Source organism: Polyodon spathula, chromosome 16 (assembly GCF_017654505.1).
Source record: "Polyodon spathula isolate WHYD16114869_AA chromosome 16, ASM1765450v1, whole genome shotgun sequence".
Taxonomy (NCBI): Eukaryota; Metazoa; Chordata; class Actinopteri; order Acipenseriformes; family Polyodontidae; genus Polyodon; species Polyodon spathula.
The window spans coordinates 30,951,138-30,972,277 of NC_054549.1; the positions used below are offsets into that span (position 1 = coordinate 30,951,138).

The 21,140-nt window shown below is 35.5% G+C and overlaps 1 protein-coding gene across 11 annotated transcripts in view; it reads right to left on the reverse strand.

Annotated features, from left to right (window-relative positions):
- Positions 1-2,713, reverse strand: part of LOC121329026 (neural cell adhesion molecule L1-like protein) — a 64,856-nt gene extending 62,143 nt beyond the window's left edge. For 6 of the 11 annotated variants that reach the window (XM_041274228.1, XM_041274238.1, XM_041274236.1 and 3 more), the window contains exon 1: positions 2,536-2,711. The gene's annotated coding sequence lies outside the window, so the exon portion shown is untranslated. Of the gene's footprint in view, positions 1-2,535 lie in introns of all 11 variants that reach the window. The other 5 variants (XM_041274231.1, XM_041274230.1, XM_041274229.1 and 2 more) reach the window with 2 other exon arrangements.
- Between the last annotated feature and the right edge of the window lie 18,427 nt (positions 2,714-21,140).

The following is a 21,140-nucleotide window of genomic DNA, read 5'->3' on the forward strand; positions in this document are numbered from 1 at the left end:
TAACGTGTGTATGGGTGCTGGGTTAATTTAGTTTGACAGTTTATTAAAGTTAGTTTATTTGTTACTTTATTATTCTAGTTTATTAACATACACTTGCGTATTGCTTTTCCTTTTTACTTATTCAGTTAATTTCATATGTTGATGCATGTGCATCATGACAAGTAATATTTTTATGTATTTATTTATTGATTGATTCATATTTTGTCTGGTGGCTAACTCCATCTTAGGGATGATGTAAGGATATATGTAAAGTGATTTGCAGGTGCAAATCCCCCATAATACTTCCATAAATCGTGTTTAGCAGCAATAAAGTGTGATTTTACCAGCTGCTAAAAATGCGGAGTATGTAAAGAACAGTGTTCACCTGGCATTAACCTGAGCATGGAATTGGGCAAGATCTGGATATGAAGCGGGCGTAAGGATTTTGCCTTGCACTTAGGCAATTACTGACCCTCCAAAAACTTTACACTACTTCTTACATGGTGTAAACCACTGTAGAAGCTAGTAACTAAGAGCTGTATAAAAGCACACACCTGCAGAGACCGTCACTGGCTTCAGCATGGCTGCTGTGGTACACTTCCTGATGCAACGACACTTGGCTCTTGTTTAGGAGAGACTACGTTCAGAGGAGAAGGGCAAGACGAAGAAGACCCCACATATTCAACCCCAGGGTCACTTTGTTTCGGATGACTGAGAATGCGGTGCTAAAGAATTATTGTCTCACTCCGCAGGTCATCCTTGACCTCATAGGTGAATTGAGGGATGAGCTAGACCCCAGCATCAATCTAGGGACCACTATCCCTGCACATGTGAAAGTGCTGTGTTCTCTGCACTACTTTCTGAGTTGGAATCTCTGGGTTCCTTTCAGACCACAGCTGGAATGTCTGGAAGGCTAGCCCTAATCCACCTTGTCCAGTGCTAGGCAAATTTCTCGATGTCATGCTAAAAAGGGCAGGCCAATACATATACTTTCCTCATTATCATAATTGTGGATCATTATATGTGCATGATGAGTAACTTGCATTGCTTTTAAACTTATATAGGGTGCAGTGCAATTTGAATTTTGCATCAGCAATTAGTTGCACTGCACCTATACTTACCACCCCCTTACAGAACACTTCAGCCGGTGGTGTAGTGTTATATTTTGAAGTGAGGGGTTGCTATTTGTAAAATACTGACACCTTAGCACAGCGTTAGTACAGGTTCCCTTCATCTCTTTTTTTCATTATTTATCTCTCATGGGTTTCTTACGGTTATTGTATTCTTTGCTTATTTGTATGGGTTATACACATGTATATCTCCATATATTAATAGTAGCAAAACAGTTCAATATTCTACATGTGAAGTATGGAAGCGGTGCTCTCCCTGCCAAAGAGAAGTGGAGGGTGGCGCTCCCCCTCGATACTCCAGCACTACAACATTGACTCTTAGCCGGAGACTACTATATATGGATAGTAGTATAGAGTTTCGGTAAATAGATTTTACTACACTTCTCCAACATTGAAGGGAAATACACCCAGTAAAGTTGTATAATATATATATAGTATATATTTGTATTATATATATATATTATAATATATATATATATATATATATATATATATATATATATATATATATATATATATATATATATATATATATATATATATGTGTGTGTGTGTGTGTGTGTGTGTGTGTGTGTGTGTGCGTGTGTGTGTGTGCATGTGTGTTTCATATACCTGCATAGTGTAGTTAGCAAAACTGAATTCAAGAAACCGCACCCAATTTAGGATCTGCTGGTTGGTAGGTTGCTCACATAATAGCACAAGCACTGCACTACATGTAAATGTAAGGTTGAAGTTGCGTGCCAAAATTGAGTAGAACTACTACTTGCTAGTACAAGTATACTGTAGCTAGTGTTGTGCACTATCAAAATGCTTTGGACCAGAATACAACGTCTAAACTCTTGTTTAAATACAGAAAACACGGTCAAGGCACAAGTAGTGTTGCTATGCAACAAATATCTCCACTTTCACATGCCTTGGTACTGTACTGTGGATGTATTCCTTGTGCACCATAACACACCTTTCAGTGAGTTTCTTTCCCTGCAGTTATTTAAATAAATCAATACACGTAATACTTCTACAGAACTCTCCTTTACTGTTGATGTCTTATTTTAATCGTCCAGGGATACAATGGTACCCAGCATATGCGTATTTAACCCAGAAAATTTGCATATGGATTTTTTATTTTTAAAACTCTACATTCCACTTCTTGGTATTTTAATTGCTTACAAATATAAAGAAAACAAAACGACTATGTGCGCAGCCATAGACACATATCAGGTCATATTATTAAACAACAGTCAACTTTTTGTCACCATAATCAGAAAAAATAAATAAACATTCAGCTAAATGCAAATACTAAAGTACGTTTAATTGTATTGTATTGAAGTATATATAATCATATATATATATATTATATATATATATATATATATATATTATATATATATATATCTGCAAAGCAAAAACAAACACGTGTAACACTTACCTTTAGCACACGTTAAATCCACCGCAGCAGCTGAAAATGAAATCAGGCTTCACAGTTCTCTGTTCTCCCTAGCAGCAGGAAACTAGTAAAGTACGAAACAAAATGCATGCAATTGGCCAGGAGGAGCTATGACACATGAATGTATCTCTCCTAAATTCAGTCACACCAGTGCAAAAAAAAAAAAAAAATCAGTTTCCCACTACGAAGACGTTAAGAGGAAGGACACCATTCGTGACCAGCATCGAGAGCTTCACAGAATCCATGGCAACAAGGCAAACCCTGAAAAATTCCAACGGAGAGAAAGACTTCACTACTGAGATGATTAACACTCCCCAAAACAGCAACGTAGTATTAAACTGATAGGGATGGAATGGTGTAGAATCACACATATGTCGGTGCTTTGCCTTGTGAAACCATGTCAGTTCAATTATTATTTATGCCTCTCCCTCATTACCATTGCTCCCACTTCAAACTAATTGTAATATATGCCAGAATGTGGGTATATATTTATTATATTATTTATTGGTTTGTTTCTTTCATTTTGATCAAGCCTATTTTTGTTTTCTTTCTAATTCGCCAAATGGTCATTTCCATGTGCCATATAGTTGGGGCAGTGTTCATTTTTCTCAGTATATTGTATTTATGTATCTATTTATTTATGTATTTATTTATTTGTTTTTGGGTCAGAGCTAGTATTTTTGTTTTTTTTTTATTGGCTTTCTAGTGGCCATGCTGGTTGAAGAGACCTAATACCCATTTAATTGTTGGTAAGCTGGTTCAGATAATCAATTTAAAGTCCCTGGCTACTTTAAGTTTCTAAAGCCACTTGATTGTAGAGTACACCCCTCAAGGAATCTTTTTTGCTGTAAACCTGAGTTTCATATACAGTACCTGTTGTGTATCAAGTTCTAAATCAGTAAAGATTTGTTCCAGCTGACAACTCTTGATAGTCACCAGCTCAGCAACAGCTGAGACACCAATGAATTCTATGATATTGTCAGATTGAACCTCCTTGTCGGATACCACTTGTGTAAATGAAATGGAAAGCAAAACAAAAAAAACAAAAAACTATGATCTGGAAATTTACGTTATGTCTTGCTGTAGACGTCAGTGATAATAACCTTCCATTGGTATTTGGATGACTGCCAATGCTCCATTTAAATAATAGATACCTGAGCAGCTGGTCAAGGTTTAGTTGACGTTTTGATTTGTCACAGCTATGTGTATCTATTTACAGTCCATGTTTTTTGGGAAATAGACAATGGAACTCTCAGACATGGTCTTGTTCTGGTTTTGCTATGGTGACATGTGCTGTGTAATAACAATTTAAAATTGTGCTTTCTAATAAGTGTTCTTTAATGTTATGATTTTAACCTTGATGATATTGAAGAACAAGAATAACAGCCTGTGGGGAAGTAATAGTGATTTTCTACCAGTGTTTATATGCAGTAGATATCGTAGTTGGTAAAACAATTAGAACTTATAATCTAAGAACTGTAGATTTAGTCTGATTCTTTTATTTCCTCAGGAACTTAACTCCTATATTTTACCAAGCATGTTCAATTTATTCAACTCGTATCTGAAGCTTGTATGTGACAAATTCATAGAAATCTTGTAACCTTAAGTGAGTACCTGGGAATTAAAGAAATGTATTTAATTGAGTACATTGCCTCCGGGAGCTTTGGGAAAGGTTTTTCTTAGCTGATTTAATTTTCCTTTTTTGTCATATATTTTACATTGTAGGGCATTGTTTAGATAGCCACCCTTTCCAACTGCTACTCAAATGTGGATATGTAAATATGGTCAATTTCATTTGGATCTGTATATGAGCTTATCTTACAGAATAATATGAGAAAATGTCTATCTATAGATATATCTAGATATATTATATATATATATATATTATATATATATATATACCGGTACATCATATATAGGATATATCTATATATTAATATATATATATAATATTATTCAGTATCATAGATATCTAGAGGGATGCCTATGGCCTTATCCTGTAGATGGATGTATGGTCAATATATAACAACCAATGTGATTTATAAAGTAGGTATACATTTATTTTATTTATAAATGTGTTTATGTTTTATACTAATGTGACAATTGCACTGTATATATGTACTTATATGTCTAAAATGTTTACATTGAGATCAATTAATATAATATAATCTGTTTAAATGCAGCCTGGTCTACATCACCAGCAAGAATAATGCCTTCTTGTTTTTATTTGGGTTTGATTAGTTCTTGCAGTCAGAACAGAAGGTAGCTGCGTTATATAGAACATGTATAGAACATCAATACAAAATATAATGGACCTTTCATTATTTTGTATCGTAGAGAAACAGTGGAATGTCCCATGAGCATGCTGTGTTCCACAAAGTCCTTGAAATTTCGTGAGTGCTGTATGAGATGCAATCTGCTGTTGTGCATTTCATTTATGAAGGGTACACTGCTCCAGGGCTTATGAATGTTTTATGCAACAAAAATATTGCAAAACTATAAAAAGGCAGGTAGTCAAGAGTTACTGTCAGTGTTCTAAAATGGATAGACAGACAGCCTCCATATACCCGCAGGTTATGATACAATCAATGAGTTGTGCTATAGAAAACACTATGCAAGTTTCAGAAAACTTGGACAAGCAGTTCCACGCACTTTCTGATTGCTGGTGACGTACACATCATCACCAGTAGGGGATGTAATGTCCATTTAATAGAAATGTTATTGACATCACATTGTTTGTATGAGATGGTAATGACTGCACATTAAAATTAGCTGTAACTGTACATTATATGGATAAAATGTGTCATACTCATACTGTATACTTCCAGTTTTTTATTTACTTTCGATAACTTACCCTCAGCTGTATACTGTACTCCTTGTCTAAGATGTGCTGGAGTAGAAGCGATAACTCTGAATTCCCATACAGCTGACATTCTAATAAAGTACACCTTTTGAGTCTTTCTATTGAACAATGATCAGGTTGATTGTGTTGAACACATAGACAGTTAATACCAGGGTGTTTCTCTTGACGATAGAAAAGCTATAGACATGTTAATAACGGTGTTGACAATTACTAACACATAACATTACTTTATTACAGTATCTGTCCTGCCTTGTTGTAACGTTTTAAGGTTTCTTGTAATGATTGAGTTGCATGTTTTAATACACTATATTCCATAACCTGTTTTTTTTTTTTTTATAGTCTACTATTATTTTAACCTCCTTTTAACGCAGCTGTGCAGTAGACTTATTTAAATTATGTTACCATTATTTTTAGTATTAATATTTGTAAATATTAATTCTACAGGTTAGGAATATCAATAATAAATATCTATAAAGCATGTATTAATACAAATGTATGTTCTGATAATTTCTGAAAAGAACACCCTTGTGATAAAAAAAAACAAAAACTTCCCTTTTGTCATTAAATGCTTTTTCCCATCAACTACACATGTCATGATGTGACAAAAACCTCAAATTAAGAATATTACATTTCTGATTCTGTTTCATGTCTGTTATGCACTGGTAAGCAATATAATTAAGTTAAAGGGACTCTCTCTTAACATATGTTGTTAAATGTGCTGGAAGCTATATTCCTGAAATTTTATTTATGCATGCTTTGTGCAATATAGGACCGTTTCTAATTAATTAATTCAGGCTATTCTAACTGATAGTGAATATAGATTTTTAGGTTACAATAAATACAAAGTTGTGGGACTCCAATCAGGAATGATAGTAATAACCATCGTCATAATCTTAATATATGAATCCATAATCAGAAAATAATACATTATGATCAAGGTCTTATGATTCCCCTAAATGGAGGTTCGTAAATTGAGAATGGAGAAAAACGTTTCCCTACCAAAAATACGTACCCATGTGTGGATATGAGCAAAGGAAATGGTGGCAATATTATAAAGACATGTTACGATTAGACATTTTGAATTACTGGTAGCAATATCAAACGCTTAATGAGGCAGTTAAAATGGGAATGATAGCAATATTGTCTTGATCTCCATTTTAGTATCCTACTCTCTCTCCTTGAATACTCTCTCACACAGTTATTTGACTACTGTTTATTTAAGTCATTTATCTTACACTTAAATGCTCCATGTCAACATCTGAACCCCTACAGTATAGATACAACTGTGGACTGAATTCAAAGCCACTCTGAACATAGCTTTTGTGAATTATTGAAGGTGAATTCAATATGTTTAAGCGCACAATGTCACAATGTTAATGTGTTTTTAACAGTCCACATTTTAGAAAAAAATAATTAAAAAAGCTCTTCAATATAACAAAATGAAGTTTGCGGTAGCATAGCTCAAAAGAGGCCAAGCTGTTTTAAACAATTAGCATGCAGCTTTAGCAGGAATATTTAACAGTGAAAGGAAAGCTCGGTGAGACTAGCTGCCTCAGCTTATTCATCTGGCTTTTATTTATGTACTTAAATGTGAACTGCCTAGCAAATTATCATATGGTGATTATTGTTTCCCTGGAATTAAAATAATTTGAGGTGTTATTGTTCTCTTATCTCATATGGTACAATCTACAAATGGAATTTTATGCTTAATACAACACCCACAGGCTCAGTCACTTAACTGCACCTAACCAGCCATGTTAAAGCTAAAAATTGTAAAAATGGTCACAGTGTTTGCTTCATTGCTAAGAACAGTCATTAGCACATTGATTAGCACATTGATTGGAAATACATATTGCAGTAATAAAGTAAATGTGCTATTTTATTCAATGTAATAATATTAAAAAAGTAGGAAAGGTCAGAAAATAGTCTAGGAAATAGTCAGAACAAAAGCATTCAAGTGATAAACACCCCCTTACACTACCTGGTTAGGGTTTGGTGATAATCAATCTGATACAGTGAGGTTATAGTAATCTCTGCCAATGGCCATGCAGTAGCTTTCTTAATGGTTTAAGCACAGGAAAGTCATTGCACAGTACTACTAGCTGTAACATTCTCAAACCAATTTAAAGAAAAGTAGAGATCCTATTCTATTTGAGAAATGAACTGGACACAGCTAAATGGATATACCTACTCCAAATGTGCCAGTGGTGCAATCTCTGCTATAGTGCTGTTTTTAATTTTGGACATATCCTATCATGTGGAAAATATCTATCAATAGGTTATGAACTTGTAGAATCACAGAAAGTGGTCACATCTGGTAGATTACATCACAGTGGCCACCATATTAAGAATGAAGCTAAATAAAGGGGCTATTTGTATGGCACAATGAGCGCTTACAGACTCTTAATGAATTCTGTTTCTGCACAATGGTGTTGGTCTTGTTGACAGCCAACACATACTAGCATTAAATAGCAGAAACGGATGGGCCAAAACTTCATGCAGTGATATGTAATTGGCAGCAGAATCTAATATATCACTTTGTTTAATTAACATTTATAAAGTTTCCTTTCTGAACAGGAAAGTGTGTTTGTTTTCTGAAAGGAGTCCGCTTCCATCTATTAGCTAGAGTATGTCATTAACCATTAGGTGATACCTAATTGTCATTGCTGTTGTGTGCATCATTGATTAGCTGTCTACCTGGTAGCCTGCATGTTTCAGTAGGAAGGAGATATTTTGACTTTCCTGCTGTATCTCAAAGGCATCTGACTCATGTTAGCATTTTAATGAGTCACCAGGTGCTGGTAGTTTGGGCCAAAATTATCTCATACACCTGTGTCTTTCATTTCAATCAAAAGCATTTATTCTTTTGGAACATTTAACAAAAAATAAATAAATGCATGTTGGTTCATGTTTGTTGTTCAGACTTATGTGCTTATTGTTCCATTAAATACTGTGGCTTACTGCTTCACAAATGTGTATTATCATAACAGTAGCCCCACCCTTGGAACACATGCAACGACATTCAAATTCAAGATCACTCACTGACCTAGTTATTGAACCTGTCATCTGTGGATTCTTCGTCAGAATTCAGGTTTTCAAACACTCACAGCAAAAGGGGAATACAACAGGTAGAGAAAACAAAAAGACAGAGTTGGTATACTTTTATCATTGTTACTGATGAGTATAGGGAATCCAATGACAAAAACAGATAAAGAGGGTTTGGTATTTTGATTGTAATTTTATAATTGATATATTCACAAAGACAAGATGATAAAGTCAGGGATTACACTGAATGTGGTAAAAATATCTTCTGTCTCTACTACCCTACCATGAGCAGAAGTGAAAGCAGAGAGTACCCAAAAAAAAACATGATTTCAATAATGAGGGGGAAATTTGATCTGTGCCACAATTTCTGTTTCATGTCAGTTTGCTTAGTATTACCTTGAAAAAAGGGTAACACTTTATATTGTGTCTCTAATTGATGTCTGTTTACACTGTGGTTACTTAGCAAATACATCTATACTTACACATATTACAATGTTATTGAGCATAGATATGGGTATTGTAAAAAAAACATGCACTATATTGTAAATCCCAGGCAATTCTTTTACAGTTGACATGCTTTACGTGGAATAATGTGAAGAAATCATGCATAAGTAAATATTCATGGCTATTTTCAATGTGGTAGCAGTTTACTAATCCCTGTAAAGACTTTCCGATAACATGATGATATGTTTTGGTGCCAAAGGCATTGAAATGTCACTATTCAGGGATAAGGTAAGACGTTGGAATTCATTAATAACAAAAACATTTATGTTTAAGAGAGATCATTCTATGCCTACGCTGTAAGTAGCAAACCCATAAAATGTTTTTCATTATATTTATGTGATGCCATCACATTTGATACCTAGGCAATCAATTAAACACACCTGTTTGCTAGTTATATGCAAATGTATTGAAAAATAATTACGAGTAATCACTTTTAGTAACCTGACATTTTCTTTGGAGCTGTACTACTTGTTTGTGTTTCATTCAGCGAAATGCCATGTCTAAAAGAAAAAGATAAAAAGTACATCTACAACCTAGAATACTGTATTTAACAGATCTGTTTTTTGTAAACTGTAAGCTTTCAAGTTTCAGACTCGCAAAACTACTGAATGCTATTTGATTTAGGTTAGCTGAAGAGAAACTTAATTTACTGAGTACAGTTTAGTTTAGATAGCTGAGGAAAAAGTACAATATAGTGATTAATGTTCTAATACCGTTTAAAACAAATACGTTGAATAAAAAGGGAAAAACCAGCTCACTTAAAACTAAAATGATACAGTAAACTGCCCTGAAAGGAAAGCACCGATGAGCAAATGTCGCAAGCTGCAGTCTTTTTTTCTTCATTCTGCAATATTGGGTATACTTTCGAGTTGCCCTTTTGCCAAGGTCTTAAGATTTTTTTTTCTCGCACTGATCATTTATTTTTTAATTGATCACAGCCCACAGGTGTGATTAATTGATTAATAATTAATCGATTCAAACCCTTAATTGAAAGTATTCTGTATGTTTGAATCCCACTCGATTCAGTTGACAATCTTGGTTGGACACACAGGCAGTATTTTATCACCCTTGTACAGGGTTAGAGCAAAGAATTGAAGGAATCTCGTTTTGTTCCAGCAGCCATTACTGGTCAGGCGCCCAAAGAGTCCTGGCAGAGAATTCCCAGGTTGGGCCCTTGCCTTAAGGTTTCAACAGCTTTATTTATCAAAATGATGGCCTCAAATAGTTTTAATCTAAGGAAAGGAAGAATTTCCAGGGGCAGTAATCCAAGGATGATAAAGTTTGTGGATCAGCAAGTGAGCAGAACACAAAAACAAATCATACTTTCACTTTTATACAATGATGCAGTTTGTATGCTGAGCACAGCATATCTAGAGTTTAAACAACAGCATCTTAAACCCGTAATTGATTCAATTCCATAAGGTGTCATAACATTACAGTCATTATACTCATTGTAGTAGCTGGCGGTTTGTTTTCTGTAGATGCTTTTGAAGTTGGCTTTTAAGCCTGAAGAAGCATCACAGAGCAACAGCTTGGATCATGCATTCTGCTCATGAGCCACACTAATCACCGCTGGTTTTAATTCTATGCAAAACAATGCACATTCTCGAATAAAGGCGACTTTTTTTCTTAGCTCATAGCAGTGAACATTTTGGTATTCTTGATATTAAACATTCAAATTCTTCGATAAAATAGGATTCTATATAAAAGACATCACACTTAATTTTATTACTAAACATACCATAGACCAAAATACTTTCTGTCACAATTTCACAAATAATTATAATCATAAAATAAAGCATAATCTATTTTATACTGTTCCTACACGTGTTGACTGTAATATCTTACGCTATCATTTACAGTAGTGTTCTTCTATAGCTGTAATTACATTACATGTTGTGTCAGTGGGATTACTGAAGAAACAATATTAAATGTGTTCTATCACTTCAATTGTAGTTGACAAGATAGGAAATGATCCATGACTATAAGCCAGCATGATTACATTGTTTATTCACAGTAGGAGAACAAAAATCACATTTTGTATGTCATAAATCTGTTTTAAAGGATTTAACATAATGTATTTTAGTCAGAATAACAAAGACATCAGGGAAATATGCCTTGCCCTATATTCCAGCCTTTCCAGATTCTTTCCAATTGAACCTCACTCCGCTCTCTGCCCTTAGTGACACTTATAAAATGTCAGTGAATCAATGCAGTGATGAAATGGCAGGGGGAAATCTTACAAAAAGCCCTTTGTTCCCCTACTGGAACTAGGCTGAAAACACTTCCGTTTTTCAGCAATCAGTGTCCACAAACAGTAGTAACACAGGCCAGGGTCACATACTTCTTCCTGAGGCAGTCTACAAAATAATCTACATATATGCTTCCAATATATGCTAGTATCAGTCAACATCCGCTGTCTGTTCAAACATTGTCTTCCCGTACATCTTTGTCTAATTATAAATATACACATGGGACTACTGTAAATCATAAAAAAAATAGCTTCCATGGTTATCTATTGTTCTCAGGCCTAATAACTCAATGCCTTTTCCACAGGCATGTTAAAACAAAATGGCATGTTAAAACAGTATGTGCCTGTATTTTATCATCGAGTTCACAGATTTTGCACAACTGCCTTATTCACGACCCATGTTGTTAACAAGGATTTCTGTAAAGATCAGATCAGACAATAGGCTCTGTGCAAAAGCAATTGTTGTATCGTTTTAGAATTTCCCCTAGTCGTACCAGTAATTTTAGGCCACCATATATATATATATATATATATATATATATATATATATATATATATATATATATATATATATATATGGAATGTGAGTATTGTGTTTAGATAAAATTTATATTAAATCATGCTTTCTCCATGATTAAATGAGTAATGTACTACTGGTGGTATGAACTTGCCGGTTGTTAGTCTTGTCTGGGGGCAATAAGGAGTAAATAATTGCATTGGCTTTTGCGCTCTCATAGCTTGAGCAGGAATACAGTACTGGCATACAGTAGCTCACCTCTGATGGCCAGGTGCCCTAGAAATCCAAAGCACCTTATTTTAGGTTATTCTCTTGCCTACAAGGTTCAGTGGCTGGGTAAGGTTACTTTGGTTCTAGGGGTGAAAAGAGAAGACTGGCATGACAGCACGTATGAAGAAGGTCATCCACTGATCTCAACCCTCCTGATAGGTAGCAGTGAGGGGGCATTTTTAATTTAATTAGTAGAAAAACAGGTAGAAAATGATAAGCAATTGATAAAAAAAAATTACAAATTGCATACAGTAAATATGATTCTGTATGATATATTTTGGTACGAAAATTACATTTAATTGTCGGAACTAGAATGTTACATTTCATTAAGGGTATTTTGAACTAAATAAAAATAATAATTTTAAAATAAATCTTAATTATGCTTATTACATGCATTATATTTTTGTGCCCCAAAAGAACACATCTTTCTGGTACAAATTAACAATAACCAAGTTTACATAAAATTAAAAGCTTGTTATTTATTTAAATATGGTCATGCCACTATGCTGATGTAATCGATTGCATTATTTATAGTTTTCAGATTTTTACTGTTTGAATCAATATGTTCCCCCAAGGAAAGCTTTCCATATTATATTGACAGCCCTGCATAAAAGAGAGACTCTAAGATTCCCTTTCTCTAAGATTGGTTTATTTGTATGTTATTCATGTCTTATATTTAGTGATGGGAAATGGCCTCAGCCACAATGCTTGCATACTCAGCATGCAGAATAAAGCCATGGCATTTTCTTCTACTGTTATAGGCACTCATGTGGAACATGGTGGAATGTCTTTGCAATCCCTATGCTTTAAAGATTGGCCACTGAATTATAAAATCACACTGCAGCTAATTGAATCAGCAATACTGTGTATCTGTGTATTTTGTAATTAAGATTAAGGGTAAAAGCTGCAGGTGATGTAGTCTTCAGAAATTGTACAGCAGATTATCTGTTTAAAGCTAAACAGTTAGTAACACATGTTTTTTTTTTTCTTTCTTTTTAATCCAAAAATGAAATTATGTGTGCAACCACAGAACAATTGCTCAAATGAAGAAAAAATCATTTTAAATCATTTTAATAATAATAATAATAATAATAATAATAATAATAATAAATAATAATAATAATAATATACAATAGCAACTGCAGCACGGACACACAGATACAGCACAGACACACACACACACACACACACACACACACACACACACACAGTAGCAACTGCAGCACAGACACACAGATACATCACAGACACATAATGCAGGTGTAGACCAATGCGTAGTTCTGACAATAAAACTTGGATTATTAGCCTCCTGTACTAATGCCATAGTAACATTTATATCTGCACCATGAAACCAGTTAATGAAACTCATTATAAGATATCCACAGCCCTCATATTCCAGCAACAATCTAAGTTTTAAAACCGGCCACTTAACACAAGTCCCACACAAAGTCACAAATCTATTTGATCTCGTTCTGCTGTTGATGATAATGAGCGAGCTTGAGTTCAAATCGCTCTCAAGTCAAGTCGTTCCCAGTGGCTGACAGTCACCTGAATAAGTCCCCCCAAAAACGTTCTTTAATTTTCTGGACCTTGAATAACTAGCCATCTGTCCTGTCCCATTCAATTCTGGTTTCACTGTTTTTTTAAAATAAATAATTGTCCACATTTTTAGTAATTATCGCAGCTTTATCGATTAATGTTTTTGGAAGAAAAAAACTTAATAATAATAATAATAATAATAATAATAATAATAATAATAATTCACGAGACAGGAGCAACGGCTGAGTGGAGGAAATGCTTTGTGACTTAGAAAAGAGTTCCCCAAGGGTTTCCCCTTGGCTCTCAAAGAGCTGCTCTGGCAGAGGTGAAACTGAACCGATGGCCCTCCAAATCTGGGAAGTAACCATTACCAGCTGCTGCACAGGTACAGCACACAGACACACACACACAATACCAACTGCAGCATAGACACACAGACACAGCACACAGATACAGAACTGCAGGTGTAGACCAGTGTGTAGTTCCGACTTGTCTCTTCCTCTGCCTCTCTCTTAGGATTACAAGAGGAGCCTGTGCTTGTTGAGTCTGGATAATAGTGAGCAGCTGGCAACCCGCATGCTTCACCCTGAGGCTGTGGAGTGCATGGAGCTGGCGCTCTCCTTCCAGGACTGAGGAATACTTCTGCTCTCTCCTTCTCCTTTCACCCCTCTCTCCCTCCCCCATGCACCCCTTTCCTGTCTCCCCCTCTACCCCACCCCCTCCCCCCTCCCCTTCAGTGTCTGTGTAAAAGAATAGAAGGTCGCCACCCGTGTTTAAAGAATAAAACCTCTGGACATTCCTGCTTGCCCACTGGCCAAGTGATTTAGCAGCTCAAGATGATAATCACTATGGGTATCATTTCACAATAATGCTAAATATGAACTGACTATTCTTTAATAGTTTGGACTGGAGCATTTTATACATGCTTACCCTGTTTACTCTAAATAACCAAGCAATGATCGCATGTACAGATACAGAAATATACTATATAACTTTTGTCATACTTTAAACTACTTCTCTAAACCATTTTAAGCCTTTTCATGGTCCTCCACATGCCCTTGATCATAACGGCTGTCCTTCCTCTAAAGGGGTAGTTTTCCATGATAATCTTCCTTTTCTCCTTTCTCAATCCACTTTGTCTCTTTCCAGGTCCACTTCTGCAGAAAGTAACGGAAAGTGTTAACAGAGCTCACTTCACTCATGCAAAGTCAATAAATCAAGGTTATTTTCTGCTTTGGTCACCAACACCCGAGTGGTTGCTGGTAATGCTAAGGCATGTTGACAACTAAGGAGCAGTGCTAACTTTGCCTATTTAGGCAGGATTGTTACTCATGTTGTTGCATCAGTAATAATTAATTAAAACTAGATTGAGTACAGTAGTAGGGGTGTGGCAGAGCAGAGCTCTGCCCTTTATAAATTGGCAGGGATGGGGTTAAATTCCCCTACCTGCCTGGGTTTATTGTGTTCAGGTGGCTGTAGTTGATTGGAGTAATTAACAATCAATCAGCACCCAGCCATCTGACATAAAAGGAGGCCTCAGTTTCCCATTAGGGGGAGGAGGGAGCTGAGGAAGCAAGTTGGTGTTTGTGCTTGCTGGTTTTTGGTTTGCTGTTTTGTGTTTTTTTTTTTTTTTGTATTTTCTGATCCAGTGAAGGCATCGCCCAGCCTAGAAGCCTTATTAAGTCTTGTTCTGTGTCTTTCTATTTGTGCTTAAATACCTTTGTTTTGGCCCTTGTGCCCTTTTTTTTTTTTTTTTTTATTTATAGTAAAAGTATTATTTTTTTGAACTGCAGTCTGTCTCTGGGCCTCTATCCACTCACCAGCCTGTCACAAAGGGATATCACAATTTAATTCATAATAGAATGGCAAGAAAAACATCAAATTATTATATTAATAATAATGTATATTATATATACACACACACACAAAAGCATTAACATGCATAGAATTTACCTCATAGACCTTCTGTGCAAAAGGTTTGGCTTTGAAATCCCTCTTCTTTTCAGTGGCATGGATCTGGAACTGTGCAATATCCACGATTCTCACACAAAGAAATGAACCTCATACACAAAATTAGACTGCTAAGTTTTTTACAAGGAACCAGTTGGTGCAGTGGGTTATTTTTCTTGCATGTTGTGATGGTCCACCTTGTGAGACTGGCTTTGAATCCAGAGTAATTCCTTTCATAACTTTCAATGACTTTGTTCATTTTACCTTGTAGTCATTGAAAAAGCAAATTTTTTCCATGGAAGAGAGATGGCACAGTGCACTAACTCATTAGTATGAGGTGCTGTTGTCCAACACACTTGGTTCAAAGAGAGATGCTGACTTCCTTTTAAAATAATTGGTTTATTTCCTATATGGTTGATGATAAAGGAGACTTTTTTTGTGAAATTGAGATGGCACAGTGAGTAATTCGCTAGCATGTTATGTTGTTCTCCTTTGAGTTCTGGGTTCAAATCTACTTGATTTCTTATTTTAGTTTCAAAGAATTGGTTAATTTCCTATATAGACTATGAAAGAGCAAGCTCTTCCATGGAAATGAGATGGCACAGAGTGGCAAACTCACTATAATACTGTGCTGTTGTCCTTGGATTACTCCCTTCCCTTATTTTCCAATAATTGGTTACTTTCATATATAGACAACAAAAAGTCAATTCCTTCCATGGAAGTGAGGTGGCATGGTAGGTTAATTCACTAGGATGCTATGCTGTTGTTTGTGGAAGACTGGGTTCAAATCCGTTTGGTTGCTGTGTTTATTTTTCCAAGAATTGGATAATGCCCTATATGGACAATGAAAAACCAAGTTATTCTGTACGAGTGAGATGGCACAGTGGACTAACTCACTAGTCTGTTGTACTATTCCCCTTAGTTGACTGGGGTTCAAATCCTACTCATGCCTTCCTTTATTTTCAAATATTTGGTTAATTTACCTTAAAAGTCATTGTGAAAGATACATTTATTGTGGGAGCTGGTGGTGCAGTGGGCTAACCCTATAGCTCTTTCTCCCTGAAGATGGTGGTTCAAATCCAGTGGCTGGAGGTGAGTTCCTGTGGTAAGTAATGATGTTGATAGTAACTAATGGTGTTGGTTGTGTTTCCACAGATGGTGTCCTTCCCTGTGGAGGGATGAAGAGGGGGGGGGGTCTGCCCCCCCACTAGGGGGGAGACTGAGAGGTAGGTGTGTTGCTGCTTGGAGAGAAAAGGAACAATAGTAAAGTGTTTTTTTGTATAGATTGTGACTCTTTAACTTTGAACTGTCATAGTAAAAGGTCGTCATACTCCTTTTCTCTCAAAGCAGCAACACACCTACCTCTCAGTCTCCCCCCTAGTGGGGGGGCAGACCCCCCCCTCTTCATCCCTCCACAGGGAAGGACACCATCTGTGGAAACACAACCAACACCATTAGTTACTATCAACATCATTACTTACCACAGGAACTCACCTCCAGCCACTGGATTTGAACCACCATCTTCAGGGAGAAAGAAGCTATAGAGTTAGTCCACTGCACCACCAGCTCCCACAATAAATGTGTGTTTCACAATGACTTTTAAGGTAAATTAACCAAATATTTGAAAATAAAGGAAGGCATGAGTAGGATTTGAACCCCAGTCAACTAAGGGGAATAGTACAACAGACTAGTGAGTTAGTCCACTGTGCCATCTCACTCATACAGAATAACTCGGTTTTTCATTGTCCATATAGGGCATTATCCAATTCTTGGAAAATAAAGCCATGGCATTTGAACACTCCACCGAGATGGATCAGTGCAGCATACTAGGAAGAGTTTGGTTTTTCATTGTCCATATAAGGCATTATCCAATTCTTGGAAACATAAAGGAAGGAACAAGTGGGACTTGAACCCAGTCCTCCAAGAATAAAAATATTACATACTAGTGAAGTACCCCACTGTACCACCTCACTTCCATAGAAAAGCTTGCCTTTTTGTTGTCTATATAGGAAAGTAACCAATTCTTTGAAAATAAGGAACATCCAACGAGAACAGCACTATTATAGTGAGTTTGCCCACTCATCTCACTTCCATGGAAGAGCTGGCTTTCCCATTGTCTATATTGGAAATTATCCAATTATTTGAAAGTAAAAGAAGGACTTGAACCAGCTACACTGCTCATCAGAGTTCAATGTTCTACCAATTAAACCAGCCAAAGAGTTGCTTTGCAGTTGAGTAAAATGCTTGCCAGGACTTCAATTAATTCTTTGTAAAATACGAAGGGGCAGATTGAGATTAAATAATGTGCCCAAAACATAATGCAAGGCCTAAACCACAACTCTGATGTTTCTTTATCAGTTTCTTTCAATGTTATCTACTAAGCAGAGAACACTAGTGCTGTGTCTTTGTGGTGTTCTGGTTGGTATGGCATTTATTTTAGCATCATGGCAACCAGAGTTGGGCAGGGTCCTGTGGGAGGGACATCGTTTTTGATTGAAAATGTATTTTCTCCAGCCAAACAACTGTGTCCTTCCAATGCAATGATTTTTACACCCATTTTATAGAGGCAGGTAATGAATAAAGTGTCAGTTTTATTGATTCAATTCATATCTGGTCAGCTTACTTTGCCTCTTATGTGGGCAGGACTATATTCTGTGTATAACTTTAAGATCAAAAGGGTAGATATCATTACCAAGCTCTTATAGTCAGTATTTGCTTTTTACATGGCATAAAGATTCTGTTAAGTGGTCTCTCTTTAGGCTCCAAAATCTTAAAAACAAACACACAAAAAAGAAAACAGATATTGAAGTAGAGTATCAGCTGCTTTGAACAATAGCTATTTGATACAGGGGGGTTTGTGTAGAACTGAACTGTTTCAAGGCTTGAACCTGAGGTCTGTTGAAGCTGTACGATTGTCAGTAGAACCCATACAGTGAATATGCTGCTTTACTGTTACTATAGTGAAGTTACAAAATGTAACTTTAGTTATCAAAACATCTTTAGGAGATGCCAATATTGAGATTGTAGAAAGGCAAAAACTCAGTTGGAGATGTTATTGATGACGACCGGGGTTTGTTTGTGATACATGGTGGCATTCAGGATAAGAAACTGGCACCTTGCAAGCTTACGCTAGTTCTCACTCAGTTAGGAATCATATTTTAAACTGGAAATAGTCACTTTTTGAGATGAAAATAGAAAGGCAATGAAAAATTGACAAATACACGTCAGTTTCTTAATATTGACTCAAAATGTATTACAAAAATGACAATATATCTCAATACATGTTAGTTGTTATTGGCTGGATGAAAAAGAAAGCTGATCTATTTAAAATACTGCAAAGGCAAAAACGTATGGAATGGTAAAACAAATCATTGTGAACTATAATGGTCTATTCTAGTTTTCACATGGACATCCAGTATGAATTACAAATGCTGTTTGTTGCATGCTCCCTGGAGCAGACCATTAAGGAGTAATAGAACTGAACTCTGGAGACCAGCAGAGGTGTTATCTCGTCACATTCAATCAAATGAATGTATTGATCTGCCAGATACTAACCACAGGCTCAATTACTCCAAGACATACTACTTGAGGATGGGGAGCAAATCTTTTGTAAAACAAAATAAATGATTTAATTGCTCCGTGATTTCTAACTTTTACAATACCATATAATCCTTAAAAACACACATACACATTATTTAGGACATTATTTTTAAAACTGGTAATAACAAGTATGGTTCTCCTTAGGGATTCGCATTGATTCCAATTACAAAGCTGAGTTTCTTTAACCTTGTAAGGTTGGATGACACTGCATCTGTATGTATAATATGTATACCCATCTATAATTAAAGTGTGAAATACATTTAGCGAAAGATGTTATTTATTGAAGCAAGCAGAAAGACAGGAGCATAAACAAACCATTACATTACATTTAAACAGGTGTGACAGATTACAATATGGCATATGAAATACTATATTGAGATAACATTTGTAGTTGATTACTTTGCTAATGATGCTAGTGTTTTATTAGTCATATTAACACTACTTTATCGTCTCTTACTTGTGTTGTTGCTGAATGTTCGTTTTTATTATGAGTTAATTATATAGCACCTGTGCTTTTCTTTGTTTGAACTGTATTCAATATTTTCCCCAGTGTACAAAGGCATACACATAGGGGCATCTCCAGCTTAAAAAAAAAATGTATGCAGTTTTAATATCAGGGCTCTTTGTTTACCAGTGGTTTGAAAGTCTATACCAGTACCTGAGAGTCTCTGAGACTGTAACAAAATGCAAATGTTAAGATTTTAATGATTTTTATAGGATTCCATTTCATTCTGAAACAAAAACAGTTTCCTCCTAGGGCCTGAACCCAAGATTACTATCAGCTCCCAACTTGGTCAGTTTCTTCCCTGTTAGAGCTTGATCAATTCCTTCCCTTGATTCTGTCCAGTGAGACCATCTTTTCAGTGTGTAGCTCAATAGAACACTGAATCATCAACACAAAAGTTCACTGGAGGTTGCTGAGTAAGAAATAAGTTGTTTTTCACCGCCACCAATAATGGCACTGTAGTGTTGTATTCTTTTTGTGATGTTTTTGTTATGTGGATGTAAGAAAATCCCCATGAACTAGCCCATAATGAAGCAAAGGGATACACCTTTATTTTTCCCTCTTATAGCTACAGTATACCTGTTTGTTTTTTTAAACAATTTCCTCTTGACATTGCCAACTTTGTTACTTCTAAAATAAAAGCCAGTTTTAACCTGTTCAAAACTGTTTATTAATCATAAAGCCTGTGCAACACCAGGCAGCTTTCTGGCAACTTCTCTTGTTGGGGGCAATTTTTAAGCAATTAGCTCAAATCAGGATTGTTTATATTGTGGTTTGAACACACACTTGTGTGGTATATATATATATATATCTATATATATATATATATATATACTATAATATATCAATATATATATATATATATATATTTACATAGCAAAAAGTGCCTGAAAATTGTCGCCTACAAAACTTTTATGGGCTTTAGCCTAATTGTGACCCAGTCCTTGACTTTCGCATCTAGTGTTTAGTGTGACCTCTTGTCCTTTTCTTAAATTTGTTAAATTAAATTATGGCTGGCAGGAAGTCTTTCCTTCAGGGTATATCAATTGGAGAAAGCAAAGTCTGTTTTACATTTATTTATTTATTTTTTAATACAATTGTTTTTGATTTTGTCTGGTTGTTGTTGTTGTTGTTGTGTGTGTTACTAGATTACAGAATGAAACAACAATTTGAATATGTCTGATATTTCTGTAGATATTGTAAATGTCCTTCATATTCTAATATGCCTGGTTTCCATTTTCAAACATGGCCCAGTCTGCCTAAACATGGTTTCAGTCCTGTTAAGGCAATTATCACTGCTGAAAGAGTACATAAATAAGAACATGTTTGATTACTCATTTTCCTTGTTACTAGTTACTGTATTACACTTATACCCTTTATGTATGAATTAATGAGCTAACATATTCATTCCTTTTGAATTCCATAAAATAATCATCAATCATGACACAATCCAACCCTTATGTGCCAGTTTGTTCTTTTCTCTAAGCATTTTAGCTGGCTATTACGAGACAACTAGCACAGTGTTAGCAGCTAAACAATTGAG